Source organism: Quercus robur, chromosome 9 (assembly GCF_932294415.1).
Source record: "Quercus robur chromosome 9, dhQueRobu3.1, whole genome shotgun sequence".
Taxonomy (NCBI): Eukaryota; Viridiplantae; Streptophyta; class Magnoliopsida; order Fagales; family Fagaceae; genus Quercus; species Quercus robur.
The window spans coordinates 47,373,231-47,396,776 of record NC_065542.1 but is presented as its reverse complement, the minus strand read 5'-3'; the positions used below and the strand labels follow the sequence as shown (position 1 = coordinate 47,396,776).

General features: G+C 34.7%; 1 protein-coding gene across 2 annotated transcripts in view; it reads right to left on the bottom strand.

Annotated features, from left to right (window-relative positions):
• LOC126698771 (mogroside IE synthase-like) overlaps nucleotides 1-23,546 on the bottom strand; it is an 83,314-nt gene that overhangs the window by 58,565 nt on the left and 1,203 nt on the right. The window lies entirely within an intron of this gene.

Sequence of the window (23,546 nt, the reverse complement as noted above, 5' to 3'; positions counted from 1 at the left end):
CCTAGATACAAGATTGATGGGCCTGAATATCCAGCCCAAAGCTTTTTCTCATATCGGCTCACCTAAAGTCCGGCTCGAAACGTCCCCCTGTGGTCCAACGCTGGCCTTTCAAGTCCACTCTCTACAAATACTATTGTGAGGGGTCTTCCGCGTGCAAGCCCAACATCGTCGCTGGGCCGTTGAAGATTTTGTGTCCCTACATTTATAATTTAATATTACTATTTATTTAATAATTTTTTTTAAAATAGCTTACATATGAATCTTCATCAAGCTATACATTACACAAGAATAATACTAGTACGTTATAAAAGTTGAAACAAACATCATATATCTCGTTCACTCAAAAATAAATCATATATCCTCAATACATTAATTTCTTTCCATTCATGCCGATTATTGCATTTTCAACACAATAATATATCCTTAGAAAAAAGTTTAGCTACAAAATTAGTTGTAGCTTAAAGTTACAACCTTATTCAATATCTTTTTATTGGACATGAATTTTGACAAATCCACTATTGGATTACATCTTCTTCTTATATCCTTCATACTTGTAAAATCTCTAAAAAATTAAAGATCAATAGTTATGTCATCATTAAATTGTTTAAATTATAATTTTTTGTAATTTAAAATTATGCATAAAATATAAGTTTATAAATTATATAGTAAATAATATCTGATTGATACAAGATCTGACATGTGTATTAAGAGCATAAAGAATATGAAATTCAATGGTTAGATTTTTAAAATATGTATGAATGTTTATTTTAGTAAGTAAGGTTGTAGCCTTAGACTACAACCAATTTTGCAGCTAAGCTTTGTTTATATCCTTATATAATTGGATTCTTTGACCGGTTACAATGGTTTATTATTAAGACAAACATCAAATATCCTTAAATCCATTAATTTATTTCTATTTAAACTAGTTAATGCGTTTTGAAAAAAAATTTATGACTTCAATTTCTACTATAAACTAATTTATGATTTTTGAAGTTTACTTATTTCTCTACTAAATTGCTTTCTTTTTTTTTATTGTTACTTTAGTTTTATACACAATTAAATTTATTGTCTAACGTGACATATAGTGGATGTGCCTCTTCATCTCTCACTCATCCTTCCATGATATATAAAAGGCACAAAAACAACATTCTCTCTCTCTCTCTCTCTCTCTCTCTCTCTATATATATATATATATAGAGTAAGACTTAGGTATAGTACTTAGGTGCTATTTCTTAAGTTCTTCTTTTAAGATTCTGTCATATGAATTTTTTCTTATGGAATGAAAGTTTATTTTTAAGTTAAGTAGCCACATAACTGAATTTTAAGAAGGGAACCTAAGAAACAGCACCTAAGGTACTGTACTTAAGTTTTGTCTATATATATATAACATGGACAATACCTTTTCTTCTTTTCTTCTTCTTTTTTTTTTTTAATAAATTTTTTTTTTAGATATGGGTTTGAAATACTATTCAAAATGCAGTAAACCAAAATTTTGGAACACCATAAATTAGTTACTTTATAAGGCCTCTCTCTCTCTCTCTCTCTCTCTCTATATATATATATATATACACACACACTTTTTAACATGGACAAAACCTTTTCTTCTTTTTCTTCTTCTATTTTTTTTAAAATCTTTTTAAATATGTGTTTAGAAATACTATTCAAACTGCACTAAAACCATCTTTTTTGAACACCATTAATTTAGGTTTTATGCCAAAATTAAGAATAAGTAGTCTTTGTTGAATTGTACTTTTAGATGTATACTAGTAACTGTTTAATAAAATTGCTGAATTGTATTTTTTTTTTTCTCTTCAGGAATCCTAATGCATGGAGTATGGTTAGGTGGAAGAGAGATGAGGATAGTGGTATTGGTGTTGGTGGTGATCATTAATCTAAGTTAGAGTTAATAGGACAAAAAGCAAGTCTCCAAGTCATATGATATGTGGTTCTTAAGCCCAAGAAAAATTAAAATATTTGTATAGTTGTTTGGAATGAAAAAATGTATATCAATGAATCTTTTGGGATATATTTTTGTAACAATTGATTGACTTGATACTTTTAACATTCATTTAGTGATTACCATACTATAAATTGTTTGATTTTTTTTAAAACTCAAAACTTTTTCTTCAAAAGTGGTGAAATTGAACTAAACGTACTCAATAAACCTTTTTTTATTTTTTATTTTTTTATGTCATTTTGAGGACTTAGAATGTGGTAGATTTGGGACATAGTCCAACAACGTATGCGCCATTGGACAAGTCATGAATGTAAGATAGGTTTATTAAACCAAATATCTAATGCAAAATAATACTTATTATAAGATTTAAAAAATAAAGAGTAGAACATTTCAAAAAAAAAATAAAAATAAAGAGTAGAACCGTACAAAACACGGATCAACAATTAGTTTGACTGTGCATAAAATCTTTATCATGCTTTGGTTAAAGTTCTTTTTGTTTAGAAAAATGCCAAATCCTTGAATCCTGAATGCCTAATCAGGAATACATCATCAATCTTGCTTGAGAATATAAATATATATATATATATATATATATATATATTAAATATAGTGATTTAATAATCAAATGAAACATTTGACAATTTGGAGGCACAACGAAACGATATCCTTAGCCAATATATGCACCCATACAAGAGTTGCTCAAATCTTACTACATATATAGCCCAAAGATACAACAAAAATTCAAAGAAGTACAAAAATTGAGAGTTAGAATCATTTATATAACACGGGTAAAGAGTTATAACCTTCCCAAAACTATTTCCAATATTCACAAAGGTTTTCATTTCAAGTGGAACAAATTTTGTCCCAAAAACTATTGAATTCATAAATTTTGCATAATCTCGTACAACACTCATACGTTCGAGATTCATACAACTCTCAATTAATTCTAATGAAAAGAAACTTGATAATCTTGTATGTCTTTTAAACAACTCTCGTACGTCCAAGATTATATAAACTTTGTTTTTTCACTTCAAAAAAAAAAAAAAAATAGTGATTTAGTAATCAAACAAAACATTTCACACTTTGGAGCCACAATGCAACACTATCCTTACACAATATGAGCACCCACACAACAATTGCTAAAATGTTACTTCAAATTTATCCCTAGGATACAAACAAGTTCATTGCGCTCTAAATACAACAATTTTGGAGAAGTCTTGGAGGATTTTTAGTGTTTCTTAGAAAGTTCTGAAAGAAGTACTAAAAGTGAGAGTTAGAATAATTTATATATATATATATATATATATATATCACGAGTAAAGAGTTATGACTGTCCCAAAATTGTTTCCAATATTCACAAATGTTTTCATTTCAAGTGGAGCAAATTTAATTTGTCCCAAAAACTATGAAATTCTTAAATTTTGCATAATCTTGTGCAACAATCGTACGTTCTTGTTTCGTACAAACTCTTAGGAAATTTTGATGCTAAATAAACTTGAAAATCTCGTATGTGTTCCATACGTCTATCGTTCGTATGAGATTCTCTAAACATATTTTTTTTTCCCCATTTCATTGCCACAGTTTCATTCACTTTAGTTCTATGAAAGAGGAAGTAAAATTCTCACGTTAAATAAAAAAATAAATAAAAGGGACTTCACACCAAATTTTCACTGCCTAAAAATATAATAAATAAATATAGTGATTTAATAATCAAATAAAACATTTGACAATTTGAAGCCACAACGAAACGATATCCTTAGCTAATATATGCACCCACACAAGAGTTGCTAAAATCTTACTACATATATATCCCATAGATACAACCAAGTTTATTATGTTCTAAATACAACAATTTTAGAGACGTTCCAGAGGATTTTTTGTGTTTCTTAGATAGTTTTGAAAGAAGTACAAAAAGTGAGAGCTAGAATCATTTATATATCACGGGTAAAGAGTTATAACTGTCCCAAAACTATTTCCAATATTCATAAACGTTTTCATTTCAAGTGGAACAAATTTTGTCCCCAAAACTATCGAATTTGTAAATTTTGCATAATCTTGTGCAAAGTCATATGTTCGGGTTTTGTACAAACTCTCAGGACATTTTGATGCAAGAGAAACTTGAAAATCTCGTAGGTTTTACATACAAGTCTTGTAATAGATTCTCTAAATTTATTTTTTCACTTCATTGCCACGGTTTTTGTCACTTTAGCTCTACTAAAGAGGATTTAACATTTCTCACATTAAAAAAAATTGGGATTAGACATCACTTTTTCACTACCGAAAAACATATTGAAAATAATATAGTGATCGAATAATCAAACAAAATGTTTTAGAAATTGGAGCCACAACAAAATGCTATCCTTAGACAATATATGCCCCCACATAATAGTTGATAAAAGGTACTACAAATTTAGCCCTAGGATACAACCAAGTTTATTACATTATGAAAATAGCAATTTTGGAGATGGCCCGGAGGAGTTTTAGTGTTTCATAGAATGTTTTGAAAGAAGAAGATATTAAAAATGAGAGTTAGAATCATTTATATATCATAGGTAAAGTCTTATAATCATCCAAAAACTATTCCCAATATTTACAATAGTTTAAATTTCAAGCTGTACAACTTTTGGCCCAAAAGCTGTCAAATTTGTAAATTCTGCATAATCTCGTACAACACTCATACGTTCAAGATACGTTCAACTCTCAATTAATTTTGATGAAAAGAAACTTGATAATCTTGTACGTCTTTTATACAACTCTAGTACGTCCGAGATTATATAAAATTTGTTTTTTCACTACAAAAAAATATAACAAAAATAAATAGTGATTTAATAATCAAACAAAACATTTGACACTTTGGAGCTACAATGAAACCCTATCCTTACACAATATGAGCACCCACACAACAGTTGCTAAAATGTTACTTCAAATTTATGCCCAGGGTACAACCAATTTTTTGCGCTCTAAATACAACAATTTTGGGGAAGTCCTAGAGGAATTTTAGTGTTTCTTAGAAAGTTTTGAAAGAAGTACTAAAAGTGAGAGTTAGAATCATTTATATATCAGGGGTCAAGAGTTATGATTGTCCAAAAATTGTTTCCAATATTCACAAATGTTTTCATTTCAAGTAGAACAAATTTTGTCCCAAAAACTATCAAATTCTTAAATTTTGCATAATCTTGTGCAACAATTGTACATTCGGGTTTTGTACAAACTCTTAGGAAATTTTGATGCAAAATAAACTTAAAAATCTTGAACTTCTTACATACATCTCTTGTACGTTCGAGATTCTCTAAACATTTTTTTTTCCCATTTCATTGCCACAGTTTCATTCACTTTAGTTCTACTAAAGAGGAAGTAACAATTCTCACATTAAAAAAAAAGAAGGGACTTCACACCAAATTTTCACTGCCAAAAAATATAATAAATAAATATAGTGATTAAATAATCAAATGAAACATTTTTCAATTTGGAGCCACAGCGAAATGATATCCTTAGCCAATATATGCACCCACACAAGAGTTGCTAAAATCTTACTACCCATTTATCCCACAGATACAACCAAGTTTATTACGTTCTAAAAACAACAATTTAGAGATGTCCCAAGGGATTTTTAGTGTTTCTTAGATAGTTTTGAAAGAAGTATTGAAAGTGAGAGTTAGGATCATTTATATATCACGGGTAAAGAGTTAAAACCGTCCCAAAACTGTTTCCAATATTCACAAACGTTTTCTTTTCAAGTGGAACAAATTTTGTCCCAAAAACTGTTGAATTCGTAAATTTTGCACAATCTTGTGCAATAGTTGTACATTTGGGTTTCGTACAAACTCTCAGGACATTTTGATGCAAGAGAAACTTGAAAATCTCGTAGGTCTTACATAGAAGTCTAGTACGTAAGAGATTCTCTAAATTTATTTTTTCACATCATTGCCACAGTTTTTGTCACTTTAGCTCCACTAAAGAGGATTTAAAATTTCTCACATTAAAAGAAATTTGGATTAGACATCACTTTTTCACTACCAAAAAACGTAATGAAAATAATATAGTGATCCAATAATCAATCAAAATGTTTTAGAAATTGGAGCTGCAACGAAATCCTTAGACAATATATGCACCCACACAAGAGTTGATAAAAGGTACTACAAATTTATCCTAGGATACAACTAAGTTTATTACGTTCTAAAAATATCAATTTTTTAGAAGGCCCTAAGGAGTTTTAGTTTTTCTTAGAATGTTTTGAATGAAAAAGATATTCAAAGTGAGAGTTACAATCATTTATATATCATGGGTATAGTCTTACAACCATCCAAAAACTATTTTCAATATTCACAATAGTTTTCATTACAAGTTGTACAACTTTTGGCCCAAAAACTGTCAAATTCATAAATTCTGCGTAATCTCGTACAACACTCATACATTCGAGTTTTGTACAACTTTATATTTATTTTGATACAAAAAAACTTGATACTCTTGTACGTCTTATATACAACTCTTGTATGTCCAAGATTCTCTAAACTTTGTTTTTTCATTTGTTTGCCACTTTTTTTTGTCACTCTACCTCTACTGAAGAGGAATTAACGCTTTTTACATTAAAAAAAATTGGGACAAAACATCTCATTTTCTGTACTAAAAAATATAATTAAAAACATATAGTAACTCAATAATCAAACAAAGCACTTGATAATTTTGAGCCACAATGAAATGCTTTCCTTAGACAATGTATGCACCCACACACAAGTTGCTTAAAGATTACTATAAATTTATCCCCATAATACAACTAAGTTATAAGGTTCTAAAAATAGCAGTTTAGATGCAGTCCCAAAGGATTTTTTTGTTTTTTTGTTTTTTTTTTTTTTTTGTTTCTAAGAAAGTTTTGAAAGAGGAAGACATTGAAAGTGAGAGTTATAATCATTTATAGATCATGGGTGAGAAGGTATAACTCCATAAACTGTTTTCAATATTCAAAAAACGTTTTCATTTGAAGTGGAACAAATTTTGTCCAAAAAACTATCAAATTCGTAAATTCTACAGAATCCCCTGCAACATTTAAGATCGAGTTTTGTACAAGCTCTCAAGAAATATTGATGCAAATAGGGTTGTAAATAAGCCAAACTTTGCCAAATAGTGTGTGTTTGAGCTTGGCTTGTCAGTAAAAAACAAATGCTCAAGCTTGGCTTGAGCTCAAAACAAGCCTAAAAACAATGTTTGAACTCGAGCTTGTGAGAATTTCAAAAAGCTTGAGCTCGGCTCGGCTTGGCTTGGCTTGATTAGTTAGTCAAGCCAAACTCGAGCTTAATATCAAGCTCAAACTTTAGCTCAAGGCAAGCTTTTTAGCTTGGGATCTAAATGGTTGTATTATCAAATTCTTATATCTCCAAAAATCTAGTAAACAAAAAAAATAAAAATATACTCATTTTATCGTACTTCTAATTCCACATGCGATTAGAAATTGTTCAAATTACAACTTTACGTAATTAAATCTATCCATTCATCATTCATTGTCTATAGTTTGAGTAATTGTTCAAAATACAATTTTTACATCCACATTTGTCATCTGTGCAACTATAAACTTTACAAATCTAAATAAATTAACATTCCAAAACATATATGAATAAACAAGAAATCAAATTTAATATCCAAAAACACAAAGCACAAAACAAAGCTAATTACAAAGAAACTATATTATTTTCAATAGCTAGCCACAAAGGACTCTGCACCTTAAGAAAAGAAAAGAAAAGCACAGCCTCATTTCAAACTATATACCATACTCCCACAACAACAATCAACTAATTACAATGCTAAGTTATTATCAAACAAATACAACCAACAAGATTTCTCTAAGTTATATAGAAATTTCATAAACAACCATAACTTGGAAATCAGAATAGTTTTGCGACATCAAACAAACTACAGTGTAAAATAACTATAAAAATATATAAAAATATTCCAAACATGGAAACCTACGGTGAGTGAAGACTGTGAATGTCATGGAGGTAAAGAGTGAGGACAGTAGTGATGCCAAATACAATGTTGGATGTAGAGCCGTTGCTAGAGCTCTTTGCACACCCACTAGAAACCTTAGATTACATGGTCATTCAGTGAACATAGACCCTAATTCCTCTTCGCTAGCATAATACTCATCCAAATCTAGGACTCGTTCACCAATAGATGGGATTGCAAAGAGATCTAGGGAAGATTTGGTGGAATTTTTTGACCTCAAGAGAGAGAGAGAGAGAGAGAGAGAGTTGTATTCTTCTTTGTGAAAAATTGGGGGAAAAAACTAATGGTAAAAGAGAGAGGTTAAGGCTTCTCAAAGAAGTTTCGGTTTTCTCAAGGTAGCATATAGTTTTAGGTTTCAAAAGATAGACATTGGATAGCGACATTGAGGGTGAGAAATAAGAATATTAGTTTTGATAGGACTAGATTGTGAAGTTAGGCAAAGACTAGAAGTCTAAAAAGACTTACATTTGTAACGGAATAGGAAAGACTTACTATGTATTTCATAAATTTACAAAGATTGTGGGTGGGCGAATAGCCATACGTGGGCCCACTTGGATTAAAAAAATATGTAACTTATGTCTAAAAGTGTTCCATGGTTAGTTTAGAGGGAGTGTTAAAAAAAATTAGAGGAAAGAAGTGTTGGAAAATATGGCAAACTAAACAATTTTTTATTCAACAATATAAACCCTAAAAAATTAGCAATGACAAAAATAAATAGATAGAGTTAGAAAGATCCCACAAACTATAGAATAACACAAAATGCTTTGTCCTTAAAGGTTGATTTGTACCACCTGGAGTAGAACTCGGTGCGAATGGCTCTCTTGGCCGAACAACCGCCCAGGATTATATTATAGTGATTTTTTCAAGTTGAACACACACTCAAACAAGAAGAACTAAGAACAACCTTATTTGTCGTTCCTTAAAACTAGAAAATTAAACTAAAATTTTCTGGGAGATAAGCAGAAAAAATAGAGCAGAATAGAGGGAGAGAGGCGGTAGTGAGAGCTGGGAAAAAACCAAAGAAAAGAATAGTGGAATAAGGGTTTTATAAGCCAAAGAAGAAAAGGACACATAGGGTTATTGATGACTCCAAAGGTCACCATGCATGCCCAACAGGCAGCACATTAAATGCCCCCAATGGGCTACTTAGTTAATGCCCAATGGGCTAAATAGAGAATGGGTTAGAAAGAAAGAAAGGGAAAAAGACAAAGCCCAAGCCCAAACCCAAGACCAACACCTAGCCTATTATTTCAAGTTATCACTTAAGGAGGATAATGGCTTATGAAAGTTCAAATAGTGTGTAAAACACCTATGAACTTTTAGACCTCCAATTTAAAAATACCAACACAAGCTTATAAACAAACAATATTTGTGCGGAATATGAATATAAGCTAAACCCCAAATTGGTAAAACACTCTAATCCATATTTAATCACAACCACAACATCAATTAAATGATAAAGAGTAAGGGAAGTAAGATGCAAACACAAAGATAACACGATGATGTATTATTGAAGAGGAAACCGAAGTATTCTAGTATGGTACATGAATGAAGTTGGGATACATGAATAGTAGAAGACCTCCAAGCCTAATCTACCCAGTGCACCTAAGCCCTCCATACTTCTTACTCCAATAAGGTTATGCTGAATCTTGTCTTCTTTAACTTACCAGATTCTGCAATAGCCCATTGCATCAACCAAAATGAATTGGTCCCTTTTGAACTGCTTCCCAAGTACCAAAATACCTCCTCACTGATATGGGTATGGTGAGATAAAGATTTGGCTAAATGTACCTCTCAAGGATATGTCAATGGAGAAGGTGAGAGTAGAGGAATTTAGAGAATCAAAGGATGAAGATTGTGGATGAGTCAATCTTGTTTTTCTCTAGGGTTTCTCTCTCAGAATTCCCTCTGGAAGCTCTCTACATTTAGTGGGTATAAGGGTATTTATAGTAGGGAGTATGAGGAATGCAAAAAGACATATTTCAATCAAATAAGGCATTCTGGCGACTTGACCTCGCGACTAGAACGAGTCGCGAGCTAACTGCTTGGCCAGACTGGAAGTTTTGTCCTGTAGTGCTATAGCTGGTGTGACCCTTTAGCTCCCTTGCATGCTTCACATGTGTGCCACCTTTGGCAACTTGCTAGTCATGAGATCCAGTCGCGAGGCCCTTCTTGAGTGCACACATTTGAGTTTTCTTCACACTCTCTCACACATTACCCTTACATGAATCACACCTAAATACAAGGTATCTAATTGCTAATATTACAAGCAAATTTGGCACGAAATAAAACCAACACATGATTGAATAAATTCAACCTTACAATCTCCCCCTTTGGCTATTCCGTGACAAAACCTTAAAACAGACTCTAGACTTAACATGTGAGTTGGGAACAGTTGCCAAAACTCACTCACACCTAACTCTAGAAACTGTGAAACTCTTGAACCATAGGAACAAGTATTTCCTGTAAACAACAATATAAGATGATCACTGTAAGCAGAAATCTTGAAATGCATATGGAGCAAGCACAATGTGATCAAGTAGTAAAGATTAAAGCAGTAAAGCATGACTTGACCAAACAGGAACAACCACTATAAATAGTGATCACAATGAACATTCATACAAGGAATGAACATCTGGACATGCAAGCTAATAAGCTCAATGCAAAGTATCGTTTGCATGTCCAACACTCAATTGATACAAAAACTCAGAGTAATTGCATCAAGGATATAAAATCCAATAAGGGCACAAGAGTGAAGTACTAAAGAAAATGCATAACATTAACTAAAAATACTGAGCTACAAAGCAAAGGTACAAATAAAAAAGGTACTGAATAGAAACTGAAATAAATAAACCAAAGTACCAAACACCTTTAAGATAAGAGCACTGTAACCATCCAATAGTTATAAAAACTATAAACAACAAAAACCATAAACAGATGATGCTCCCCCTCAAGAGCTACTCTAATCCATATCTCCCCCTTTTTGACCAGAATGGCCAAAGGGTTAGGGCTATTCAGCGAAACTATCAAACTTGGCTGAAAGCAAGTTAATCTGGTCTTGGATAGTAGTTAGCCTGTCAAATTGTTCATTTTGGACATCTCGCAGGCCATCAATCCTCTCTAGGATGATCTGAAATGCATCTGGAGGTACTTTAGAAGATGCTGAAGCTCGGCTCCTTCTACCACGGTTTCGTGAGCTTGAGGGCTGCCCTTCTGCTTCTGTCTCAGTGTCCATAGATTCTTCTTGTGCTTGACCAACCTCCTCTTCATCACTAGAAAGACGAACTTTGCTTCATGCAATTGTTAGAGCATTTATAGCCGAAGGAGTAGACAAGAGAATGATATCTTGGGGAATTTCCACACCTTTTGCATGAAAAAGCCTCATGGGTAGACTAGGGAGAATTAGCTTTGGCCTTGAGGTTGTTCTTGTTTCATTAGCAATAATGCAGAAGGCATGAGCACTAATATTAATGTAAGTGTTCTCCTGAAACTCCATTAGAAAAATAGCTCTAGCATTATTGATGGGGGTCATCTTCTTCATCGGGTACATATTGAACTTCATAATTAAGGTGAGACATCTAAGGTCCGGTGGAAAAACAGTTGTGTTGAGACATCTTCCTTCTCGAACCCCACCAATGTGCGATTGAACCGTCTCTATGGAGAGCATTCTATCCTTGTAGTGAGTGAAATCATGCTCTAGATCCTCAAAACCAAGAACATTATCAATATCCTCCAAGTCAATGGTGAACTCATGGGCTCTAATCCAACAATCAATATCATCCTTTCGCAAGATTGCGTTGGCCTAGAATTCATAGATCAACAGGTCACACACTCCAGGGAGATCACTAAGGAGCTTGTCCCAACCTCTATCTTGAAAATAACCTGGGATAAAGTAATCCTTCAAATCCACCAAGTCCACAAATCGTTCTTGAATAATTGGAGCCTTCTTAAAGAACTGATTGTATCTTTCAAAGTGTTGGGTAGAGCGGAACCGAGTATTGTCCATTTTCTTCCTTTTGTCGACACGATGTGCAGTAGTCTTCTTCTTTAGAGTCATCTGCAAAGACATAGCAGCAAAGACCACAAGAACATAATGCAGCATGTGGTAACACCAAACATTAGCAACAAGTTACTAGCAATCAAATGGACTTAGAATTAGGTCAAAGATTTAAACTAAAACATAGTTCAAAAGCAACTAGACATGAGAGAACACATAGCATCAAGGCACAATAGAGATTTGGCATTAATTTCTCAATTATATCAAATAGTGTGTGTGTGCAAATATTACCATGTACAGCCTAGGGCAGAATGCAAAACACAGAACCAGAGATGCGTATTGCACATATTGTATTCCCAGAACACCCTTCAATCATTGTATTCCATGAAATCCTCAAAAACACAAGAAGGTGTTGATGAGGCATTTACCCATGGGTATAATATGCACAACACAATACAAACAGGGAATACTACTTAAGGATGAGAAGCAAACATGAAAATATGTATAATAAGCAGCATACTATCAAAACCAACAAAACCCATTCATTAAACTCGACAAAATATACCCAAACTGTATTCGAATATCATATTTTTCAAAACTCAACAAAAACACAAAATCCAAGAAATCAAAGGTTGGAAACATGAAATACTTTGAGAAAAATAGAGAGCCCATACCTTTTCTTGAAGATTGGTGAAGAGATGATGAAGAAAAATGGAGTTTTTGAGAGTGAACACGGTGAGTTTCAAAGAGGGAGACAATGAACAGTCACAATATGCGAGGCAAAACTAAAAAGTCTTTTGAAAACTGTCCTGAAAAGGACCCTTAATGTGCAAAACACACGTTTTTCACAACTGGAGTGAGTCGCGAACAAGTTGCCAAAAACCCGTGTGACAAAATTTGAAAGTTTTGTCTAAATGTGTTTCGCAACTGGAAGGTCCATTCGCAAGTAAGTTACGATAGGAGTCGCCAAACATTTTGAGTAAACCTCGCGATTGGAGCTTCCACTGGCGAACAAGTCACCAACATGAGTCGCGAAAATCCTAAAACTTAGATTTTTGAAATTTTTCTAAGTGTACCTCTCAAGGATATGTCAATAAAGAGGGTGAGAGTATAGGAATTTGGAGAATCAAAGGATGAAGATTGTGGATGAGTCAATCTTGTTTTTCTTTAAGGTTTCTGATGGAGATCAAGGCACTGCTTCGAAGGATCTCGTTCAAGTACCAATTGGGCCGGTTACAAGAGCACAAGCAAAGAAGTTCAAGGATGTACTCAACAGACTCATCCAAGAGTTATGGGCTCAAGCAAATTCGTGGAGGCCCATTGAGCATGATCCACGTGGGCAACAAAAAATCATCACCTTGATTTAAGTTTTAGAAGGATCTGGTCAAGGCTAAGAATTGGCATGAAATATTTTGGGTCTATGTAAAAAATGTTATTCTAGGTTTAGGTAATTTATTTCCTTGTTTTTAGGTGCATTTAATGCTTTTTAGGTCAAACTTTATTCCTAATATGGTTAGGTATAAATTAGGAGTTATTTTAGAATATACTTTTCTTGTCTGTCAAGTTTTAAGGAGCCTTTAAATAGTCATCTAAGTCTGTAAACTTTTTTCAGATATTATTGATAAAACTTGTGAGGTTTATTCTCTTTGGTTCTTTGAAGAACTACTCGAACTTATCGGGAATTCCCGTGGCGTTCATCTCGACTTATCAAACGGAGTTTCCACCATCGTTTGTGGCATCTTCCTTATACCGAGGTTCTTGTTTGTCATAAACAACGGGTTGAGGTCTCTCATTTGAATCTGTCCATAGAACGATCTTGGGTTCCCTTTCGTTGTTGGGTCTCGTTATTCTTGACGGGGTTCACATCATTTGGTATCAGAGCAAGGTTTCTAGTTCAGTTTTGCCTATCCTTTAACATATTTATCTCTTTTTAGCCGAATTTCCTTTACCCTATCTGTTCAATCTTTGTTTGTCTTGTTGATGTCTAAACTATTGATCTGGTTTTACATCTCTTAGTTATTTCGAAATCTTATTTCATTATTCTCAAAAGCTAGTTGTTGATCATAAAAATTAAAAAAGAAAAAAAGAAGAAAAAAAGAGAGAGACTCGAAGAAGAAGACAGAAAGGAGTCCGAACAAAAAAAAAAAAGAAAAAAGAAAAAAGAGAGAGACTCGAAGAAGAAGACAGAAAGGAGTCCGAACAAAAAAAAAAAAAAAAAATTTCACTATTCTGTGCTTCCAAAATTCCAAAGCTGCCATATTCCTTCTAATTCTAATATGAAAATTTCCATATTCCTTACGTTCAAATCTGAGATTTCTTGATTAGTTCTTGGTGAATTGTTGCTGGAAATTTTGAGTTTTTTGTTTAGTTTCAAAAGAACTAAAAGAGAATTATCGAGTGGAAAAAGGCCAGAGTGGTGAGAACATTAGAGGGTAAAAGCCATATTATTTTGAGTGAAATACGAGTGGAGAGTGATCCACATTCTTGAGTGTAAACACGTAAAGGAGTGATTTGTGAGGTTCCCTTCTTTTTTTTTTTTTTTTTTTTTTTCTAACCTTTGTTTTGCAGCAATCATGTCTCACGATAGTGGTAAGAGCATTGCCGAAGATGATACAAAATTGGCTGATCCGAAAGCGTTTTTGGAGGCCATGATGAGTGAGATGAGGCGTGTGATGAAGATGGAGATGACGCAGGTTCACGAACGGATAGATCAAATGGAGAATAGACGTGAGGAGCAACCACAAAACGGTCGTAATTTGCGTAGAAGGGAAAGAGTTCCATCGAGGGAGGAGGATGAAGAGCGTTATGGGTCTGGTTTTGATGAAGAAGAAGATCAGGATTCCATTGTTAGCAATAGGAGACCTGGAGGAAGATTTAGAGAAGCTAGGAATCGCGAAGATAACAACTTGGGTGGTATTAAGATGAAGATTCCGTCATTTTAAGGTAGGTCTGATTTTGAGGCATATCTTGAGTGGGAGAAGAAGATGGAGTTCGTGTTTGATTGCCACAATTACTCCGAGACAAAGAAGGTAAAATTAGCTGTGATTGAATTTTTTGAATATGCTATTACTTGGTGGGATCAGCTTGTGATAAATAAGAGGTGGAATAGAGAACACCAAATAGACACATGGGAGGAGATGAAAGTAGTGATGAGAAAGCGATTCGTTCCAAGTTACTACTACCGAGAGTTGTATAAAAAGCTACAACGTCTTAGACAAGGGAGTCGAAGCGTAGAGGACTATTACAAGGAGATGGAGATTGCTATGATCCGCGCTAATATAGAGGAGGATCGGGAGGCTGCAATGGCTAGATTTTTGCTTGGCATAAACTAGGAGATCCTTGATAAGGTAGAGATGCAACATTATGTGGAATTGGAAGATATGGTGCATATGGCTATCAAAGTGGAACAACAACTCAAGAGAGGGAATGGGACACGTGTAGGCCATAACTCTAGTTCTACCTCTTGGAAATCGAGTCATGCTAAGCCGCTGGACAAGTCACAAACGCCCAAACCCAAGCCCAAGTCTACGACCACAGCCAAGGTAAAACCGAGCCTCTACCTCTAGGAATCGTGATATTAAATGTTTTAGATGTCAAGACAGGGGCCACATAGCAAGTCAATGTCCAAACAAGCAAGTCATGGTGTTACAAGCCAATGGTGAAATTGTGACCGATGATGAAGATTCCGACACCGACGACATGCCGCCATTAGAGGATGTTTCCGAGGAGGAGTATTTAGCCCCTGACGCATTGACATTGGTGGCGAGGAGAGCATTGAGCTTGTAAGCAAAAGGAGTCGATGAAATATAGCGGGAGAACATCTTTCACACAAGGTGCTACATTAAAGACAAGGTATGTAGTGTGATTATTGATGGTGGTAGTTGTACTAATGTTGCAAGCACAATTATGGTGGAGAAATTGGGATTGCCCATGGTAAAGCACCCTAGATCGTACAAGTTGCAATGGTTAAATGATAGTGGTGAGATTAGGGTGAACAAGCAAGTGTTAGTTGCATTTCGAATCGGTAAATACGAAGATGAAATGTTGTGTGATGTAGTACCGATGCAAGCTGGACACTTATTGCTAGGGCGTCCATGGCAGTTCGATAGGCAAGTGAAGCATGATGGCTTTACGAACAAGTACTCTTTTGTACTTAATCAACGATCAATCACTCTTGCACCATTGACACCACAGCAAGTATACGAGGATCAAGTAAGATTATAAAAGGAGAGTGATCAAAAGAAAGAGAGTGAGCAAAAGAAAAAGAGTAAAAATCAGAGAGAGGCTAAGAAAAATGAGGGAGAAAAAGAAAATCAAAGTTCGGCCCTTGAGAGAAAATCAGAGAGAAAACAAAAGAATTTCTATGCAAAAGTGAGTGAGATCAAGTGAGCAATGTTTTCAAATCAGCCAATGATGGTACTTTTGTACAAAGAAGCACTTTTAAACACTAACAAACTTGACCTTGCTTTGCCTAATTCTATTGTTTCTCTTTTGCAGGAGTACGAAGATGTCTTCTCGGAGGAAACACCAAATGGGTTGCCTCCAATCTAAGGGATTGAACATCAAATTGATTTTGTTCCCGATGCAACCATTCCAAACCGACCAGCTTATAGGAGCAATCCCGAGGAGACAAAGGAGCTTCAACGGCAGGTAAGTGAATTGTTGGAGAAAGGGCATGTGAGGGAGAGCATGAGCCCATGTGCAGTTCCGGTCTTACTTGTACCTAAGAAGGATGGGACGTGGAGAATGTGCGTTGATTGCCGAGCTATCAACAACATTACGGTAAAGTATCGTCATCCTATCCCACGCTTAGATGATATGTTAGATGAACTGCATGGTTCTTGCATATTTTCTAAGATTGATTTAAAAAGTGGTTATCATCAAATTAGGATAAAAGAAGGAGATGAATGGAAAACCGCCTTTAAAACAAAATATGGTTTGTATGAATGGTTAGTTATGCCTTTTGGTTTGACTAATGCTCTGAGCACCTTTATGAGAGAACCATGTTTTGCGTGCACTTATAGGCAGATTTGTTGTTGTCTATTTTGATGATATACTCATTTATAGCAAAAACATAAACGATCATGTAGTACATTTGAAATCCGTTTTAGATGTGCTAAGGAAAGAAAGGTTGTTTGCTAATTTAAAGAAGTGTACTTTTTTCACCGATAAGCTTGTATTTTTGGGACTTGTTGTTAGTGCACAAGGTATACAGGTTGATGAAGAGAAGGTACGTGCAATCCAAGATTGGCCGAGTCCCACAAGTGTAGGTAATATTCGTAGTTTTCATGGACTTGCTAGTTTCTACTGGCGGTTCGTGAAGGACTTTAGTAGCATAGCCACACCGCTTACCGAAGTGATCAAGAAGAATGTTGGATTTTGGTGGGGAGAAAAACAAGAGAAGGTATTTCAATTAATCAAAGAGAAGCTTACTAACGCACCTTTATTATCTTTGCCCAACTTTCCTAAAACGTTTGAAATTGAATGTGATGCTTCAGGTATTGGTATAGGAGCCGTTCTTATGCAAGAAGGACGACCAATTGCTTACTTTAGTGAGAAACTTAGCGGGGTAGCCTTAAACTACCAAACTGATGACAAGGAGTTGTATGCATTGGTTCGGGTTTTAGAGACGTGGCAGTACTACCTATGACCTAAGGAGTTCGTGATTCACACCGATCATGAGTCCTTGAAACACTTGAAGGGCCAACACAATCTAAACAAAAGGCATGCGCAATGGGTGGAGTTCATAGAGACGTTTCCATACGTCATTCGGTACAAGTAAGGTAAGGAGAATGTAGTCGCCGATGCACTTTCTTGCAGGTATGCCTTACTCTCCACACTTGATGCAAAATTGCTTAGTTTTGAACACATTAAAGAATTATATGCTGAAGACCACGAATTTTGTGAGGAATATCGAGCTTGTGAGAAAATCACCTCTGGTAAGTTTTTTAAGCTTGATGGATTCCTATTTCGAGAAAATAAGTTATGCGTGCCTAATTGTTCTATGAGGGAGTTATTAGTGCAAGAATCACATGGTGGGGGATTAATGGGACATTTTGGAGTTGCAAAGACTTTAGCTATTTTGCAGGAACACTTCTATTGGCCTCACATGAAACGAGATGTCGAACGGATTTGTGGTAGATGTGTCACATGTAGGCAAGCTAAATCCAAAGTGCAGCCCAACGGTTTGTATACTCCTTTACCAATTCCTAGTGAGCCTTGGATTGATATTTCAATAGATTTTGTGTTATGATTGCCTAGGACTAAACGTGGAAGAGATTCAATTTTTGTGGTCGTTGATAGATTTTCTAAAATGACATATTTTATTCCATGTCACAAAACGGATGACGCTTCACATGTTGCTGATTTGTTCTTTAGAGAGATTGTGAGATTACATGGCATGCCTAGGACAATTGTTTCAGATAGAGATGCTAAGTTCTTGAGCTATTTTTGGAAGACTTTGTGATGTAAGCTAGGCACTAAGCTATTGTTTTCCACTACTTGTCATCCACAAACTGATGGTCAAACTGAAATAGTAAATATGACTTTGTCTACTCTATTGAGGGCAATCATTAGAAAGAACATCAAAACATGGGAAGAATGTTTACCACATGTTGAGTTTGCATATAATAGAGCTGTTCATTCTGCTACCAAATTTTCGCCATTTGAAATTGTGTATGGGTTTAATCTTTTAACTCCATTGGATTTATCTTCTTTACCTTTGACGGAGCACGTTAATTTAGATGGTAAAAAGAAAGCTGACTTTGTAAAGCAGATTCATGAGAAAGCAAACACTCAACATTAATCGAAGAACGGAGCAATATGCCACACAAGCCAACAAGGGACGTCGTAAACTGGTTTTTGAACTTGGAGATTGGGTTTGGCTGCATATGAGAAAAGAAAGATTCCCGGTGAAAAGATGTTCCAAATTGCTCCCAAGAGGAGATGGTCCCTTCCAAGTCCTCGAGCGTATCAATGACAATGCTTACAAGCTAGATTTACTTGGTAAGTACGATGTAAGTGCCACTTTTAATGTTATTGATTTGAGTCCTTTTGATGTAGGTGAAGATTTGAGGGCAAATCCTTTTCAAGAGGAGAGGAATGATGGAGATCAAGGCACCGCTTTGAAGGATCTCGTTCAAGTACCAATTGGGCCGGTTACAAGAGCACGAGCAAAGAAGTTCAAGGATGTACTCAACGGACTCATCCAAGAGTTATGGGCTCTAGAAAATTCGTGGAGGTCCATTGAGCATGATCCACGTGGGCAACAAAAAATCATCAGCTTGATTTAAGTTCTAGAAGGATCCGGTCAAGGCTAAGAATTGGCATGAAATATTTTGGGTCTATGTAAAAAACGTTATTCTAGGTTTAAGTGATTTATTTTCTTGTTTTTAGGTGCATTTAATGCTTTTTAGGTCAAACTTTATTCCTAATATGGTTAGGTATCAATTAAGAGTTATTTTAGAATATATTTTTCTTGTCTGTCAAGTTTTAAGAAGCCTTTAAATAGTCATCTAAGTCTGTAAACGTTTTTTAGATATTATTGATAAAACTTGTGAGGTTTATTCTCTTTGGTTCTTTGAAGAACTACTCGAACTTATCGGGAATTCCTGTGGCATTCATCTCGACTTATCAAACGGAGTTTCCACCACCGTTTGTGGCGTCTTCCTTATATCGAGGTCTCCCATTTGAATTTGTCCATAGAACGATCTTGGGTTCCCTTTCGTTGTTGGGTTTCGTTATTCTTGACGGGGTTCACATCAGTTTCTCTCTCAAAATTCTCTCTGGAAACTTTCTACATTTCGTGGGAATAAGGGTATCTATAGTAGGGAGTATGAGGAATGTGAAAAGACATGTTTCAACCAAACAGGGCATTCTGATGACTCGACCTCGCGATTAGAACGAGTCGCGAGTTTGAGTTGCGAGATAACTGCCTGGCCAGACTGGAAGTTTTGTCCTGTAGTGCTATAGCTGATGTGACCCTTCAGCTCCCTTGCATGCTTTACACGTGTGCCACCTTTGGTGACTTGCCAGTCGCGAGCCAGTTGTGAGATCTAGTCGTGAGGCCCTTCTTGATTGCACACATTTGAGTTTTCTTCACACTCTCTCACACACTACCCTTACATGAATCCCACCTAAATACAGCGTATCTAATTGCTAATATTACAAGCAAACTTGGCACGAAATAAAGCCAACACATGATTGAATAAATTCAACCTTACAACTTATAAACCTATAACTTGGTTCACTCCTAACCAATGTGGGACACAAAGCAAAGACTTAGTATTTGAAACACACCCACTCTAACAAGAAGAAAAATTAATAGGTGGTGGTAAGTGGTCTCATGTGGACTATGTTATTATTAAGATATGTGTAATGTCATTATAATGAGTTTATTTAGTAAAAATATATCAAGCTATAAACGAGCCTAAGCTCGGCTTGTTTTGTATTGAGCCCTATTGTTCACAAGCTTGTCCACCAACAATTTTTTTTTGCTTGGGCTCAGCTTGTTTATTAAACAAGCCTAAAACCAAGGTTCAAGCTTGACTTCTTTATAAACAAATGAAAATGAACGAGCTTTTTATTGAGTTGAGTCTAAATTGTTTATGAATAGCTTGGTTCGTTTACAGCCTTATTTATCTTAGACTAGCCTTTTGGTTTGTGTCCTTTAACCTCCTTTTTTTCCTTTGTGTTCATTATCATGAACTTGATGCTTTTAATACTTTTGAGCATTATAAGTACACTTATTACCTATTTGGAAATATATATATAGTGATGTGAGGTTTGGAGTTTGTGAGTTGGTGTTATGTTAAAGAATAGATAATAACTTGTAAATTGAGGGAAAAATAGAGGAAGCGGGCTGGGCACATGCTGTTGGAGGTTGGGTTTGGGGTTTTGTCAATCTAACCAAATCTATCATAGTCATAATAAATAACTCAGCCCAAGGCCATAGGGGTGGGCTTAAGAAGTCTGGTTGGGCACAATTCTGTCAGACCTGGACCAAAATAAAGGGGGCTTATATTGAACATTTAATTATGTAAGCGCATTGTTTAAGAAGATATTGTAATTAAGACAATTGGACCTAACATTTCAACATTATCATCAGGAGTGGACGCCATAAGTTGAAACTTTCTAAAAATAAAAAAACTACTATTCAAAATGGCAAAGAATAAGACCAAATGAGAAAAAGAAGATTTTTATTCAATGATGCGTGAGCATAAGAAAAAGGAGCCAATTCGAAAAAAGTTAAATCCACAGTTTAGATCATCCAATGAACTAGAAATTTTGAATGTCACATTCACTACCAATACTCATGTATCTCAATTTCAAATTTCATGAGGACTGTATAATATTTTCCAATACTCATGTATCTCAATTTCAATTTCATGAGGACTGTATAATATTTTTGGTTTGTTGGATTGCTATTTTAGGGTAACTTAGTATTAAGTCCATAAACCGAACTAGATGAAGCCCACAAAATTGTAGGTTGTGGACTCACAGATTTATAAAGTTTTTCAGTTTTTTTGAAATTAAGAAATTGAAAAATAATAATAATAATAACATCTAAAACAGCATTGTTTTGGTAAGTGGATGGCATCAACTAACAAAACACTAACGGAGGACTCAATTGGGAATGAACGAAACTTAATGGACTGAAATGATAAAACCCAAACTTAGAGGACTGAAATGAAAAAAGTGTGAAACTTAGGGTCTGTTTGGATATAACTTATTTTGCTGAAATTGAAAACACTACAGCAAAATAATTTTTAAATGTGTGAATAGTGCCGTGAGACCCATTTTTAATGAAAAAGTTGCTGAAAAGTGAAGTTTGTGGGTCCCATGAACAGTACACGAGACCCACAAACTGATGAAAAGTGGTTGAAAAGTCAGAAATATACTACTACTATTCATGAACAGTAGCCGTTTGTCCCCCTGAAATGCGTGTTGCAGAATAAGAAAAAAAAAAAAAAAAACGTAGGAAACGCCAGACGCAGTAAATGCAACGTGTATCCAAATAGATACTTAGAAGGTGAGTTTTGCATTTTAGCCTAAAATAATCTATACCTGAATGAAATCAACAAAATAAATCAGAGTAGCCGTAGGATATGGTGGAAGTTATTAGGACAAATAACTTTAGCATATTATATATTTGGAATCAGACAGTGATAATAACAAAAATTTCAAAATAGTCAAAAGGATGACCAAATCAATTAGATATATAAATTGGATAGGGCAATATAAATATTTTGTAACAACAGTGAGAGTTAGTGGGGAGTTGACATTATATATACACACATACATATAGCATATAAGGTTAGGTTTAAGATACGCCTAGTGTAACTCTAAATAAAATTGTACCACTTAATAACTTGTTAGAAAATTTATATTTTAAAAATCCCAACATTAAATTACATGTTCTAAATATTCTTAATATTCATGTCAATTTTTATGTCAATTAGATGTTATTTATCATTTGATCCATAAAGTCATCTTTTATGCATTATTTTAAATTACAAAAACTTGAATTTAAATTTTTGATTGATGGCATGACTATTAATCTTTGAACACCATGAAATTTTGCAAGTAAAGAGAATATACAAAGATAATGTAGTCTAATGGTGGATTTGTCAAAATTCACATCCAATTAATATATATATATATATATATATATATTTAAGCCCATTTCATATTAAATTTTGTAACATCAAAATTATGAGCCTAATTTTTTGATATATTTTTTTAATTGAAATTCATAGATAATAAAAGCATATTATATCTTTCTCTGAAGTCTCTTCCACAGTTTTTGGGGAGCTTTGCCTCTTCAGATGCTCTTACCACCCAAAGAAGGGATCCAGATCCTCTCCATTTCTCTTTGAAATAGAGAGTGTCCATTTCATGGACAGAATCTCTTTAAAATAAATCAACGCTCTCAAAAGTGCCACGTCAATTAAAACTTAAAATACTCCAACTCAACTATGGTTAACCTTTACTCAGTAAACCCACCTACTCTAAACCATTTTTTTCTAAATCTCTCTCTTCTCAAACCCATCTCCAAGCTCCACTCTTTCTCAGCCCTGCCATTGCCGCTGCAATAGTTTTTTTTTTTCCATCGTTTTTCTAGCAACCAAACAAAGCTTTTTAGTAAAAAAAATCAAGCCACAATTTTGAAAATTTGAAATTGTGGACATCTTCGCCTGCGTGTCGAGACGGGTCACGACGGCGTCGAGGCGAGAGGCGAGGCGGAGATAGTTCATCTGTGCGGTGCGTTTCCGGATTGCGTTCTCGGCGTAGATTCGAGCTCCGTCGATGTTGCCTTTCTCCATGGCTTTCTTGATCTTCAACTTCTTGGATTTCTCCTCCTTCTCGCATTTCTTGGCTTGGTGTTGGAGCGATTTGGATGTGAATTTCAGCTCCATGATCTGGTTCAAAAGCTTCTCTGTGGTTAAGAGAGAGAGAGAGAGAGAGAGAGAGAGAGAGATTGAAGCTTGGAGATGAGTTGGAGAAGAGAGAGATTTTGAAATTTTCAGAAAAAATGGGTTTGATGAGTTAGAGCAGGTGGGTTTACTGAGTAAGGGTTAACCATAGTTGAGTTTG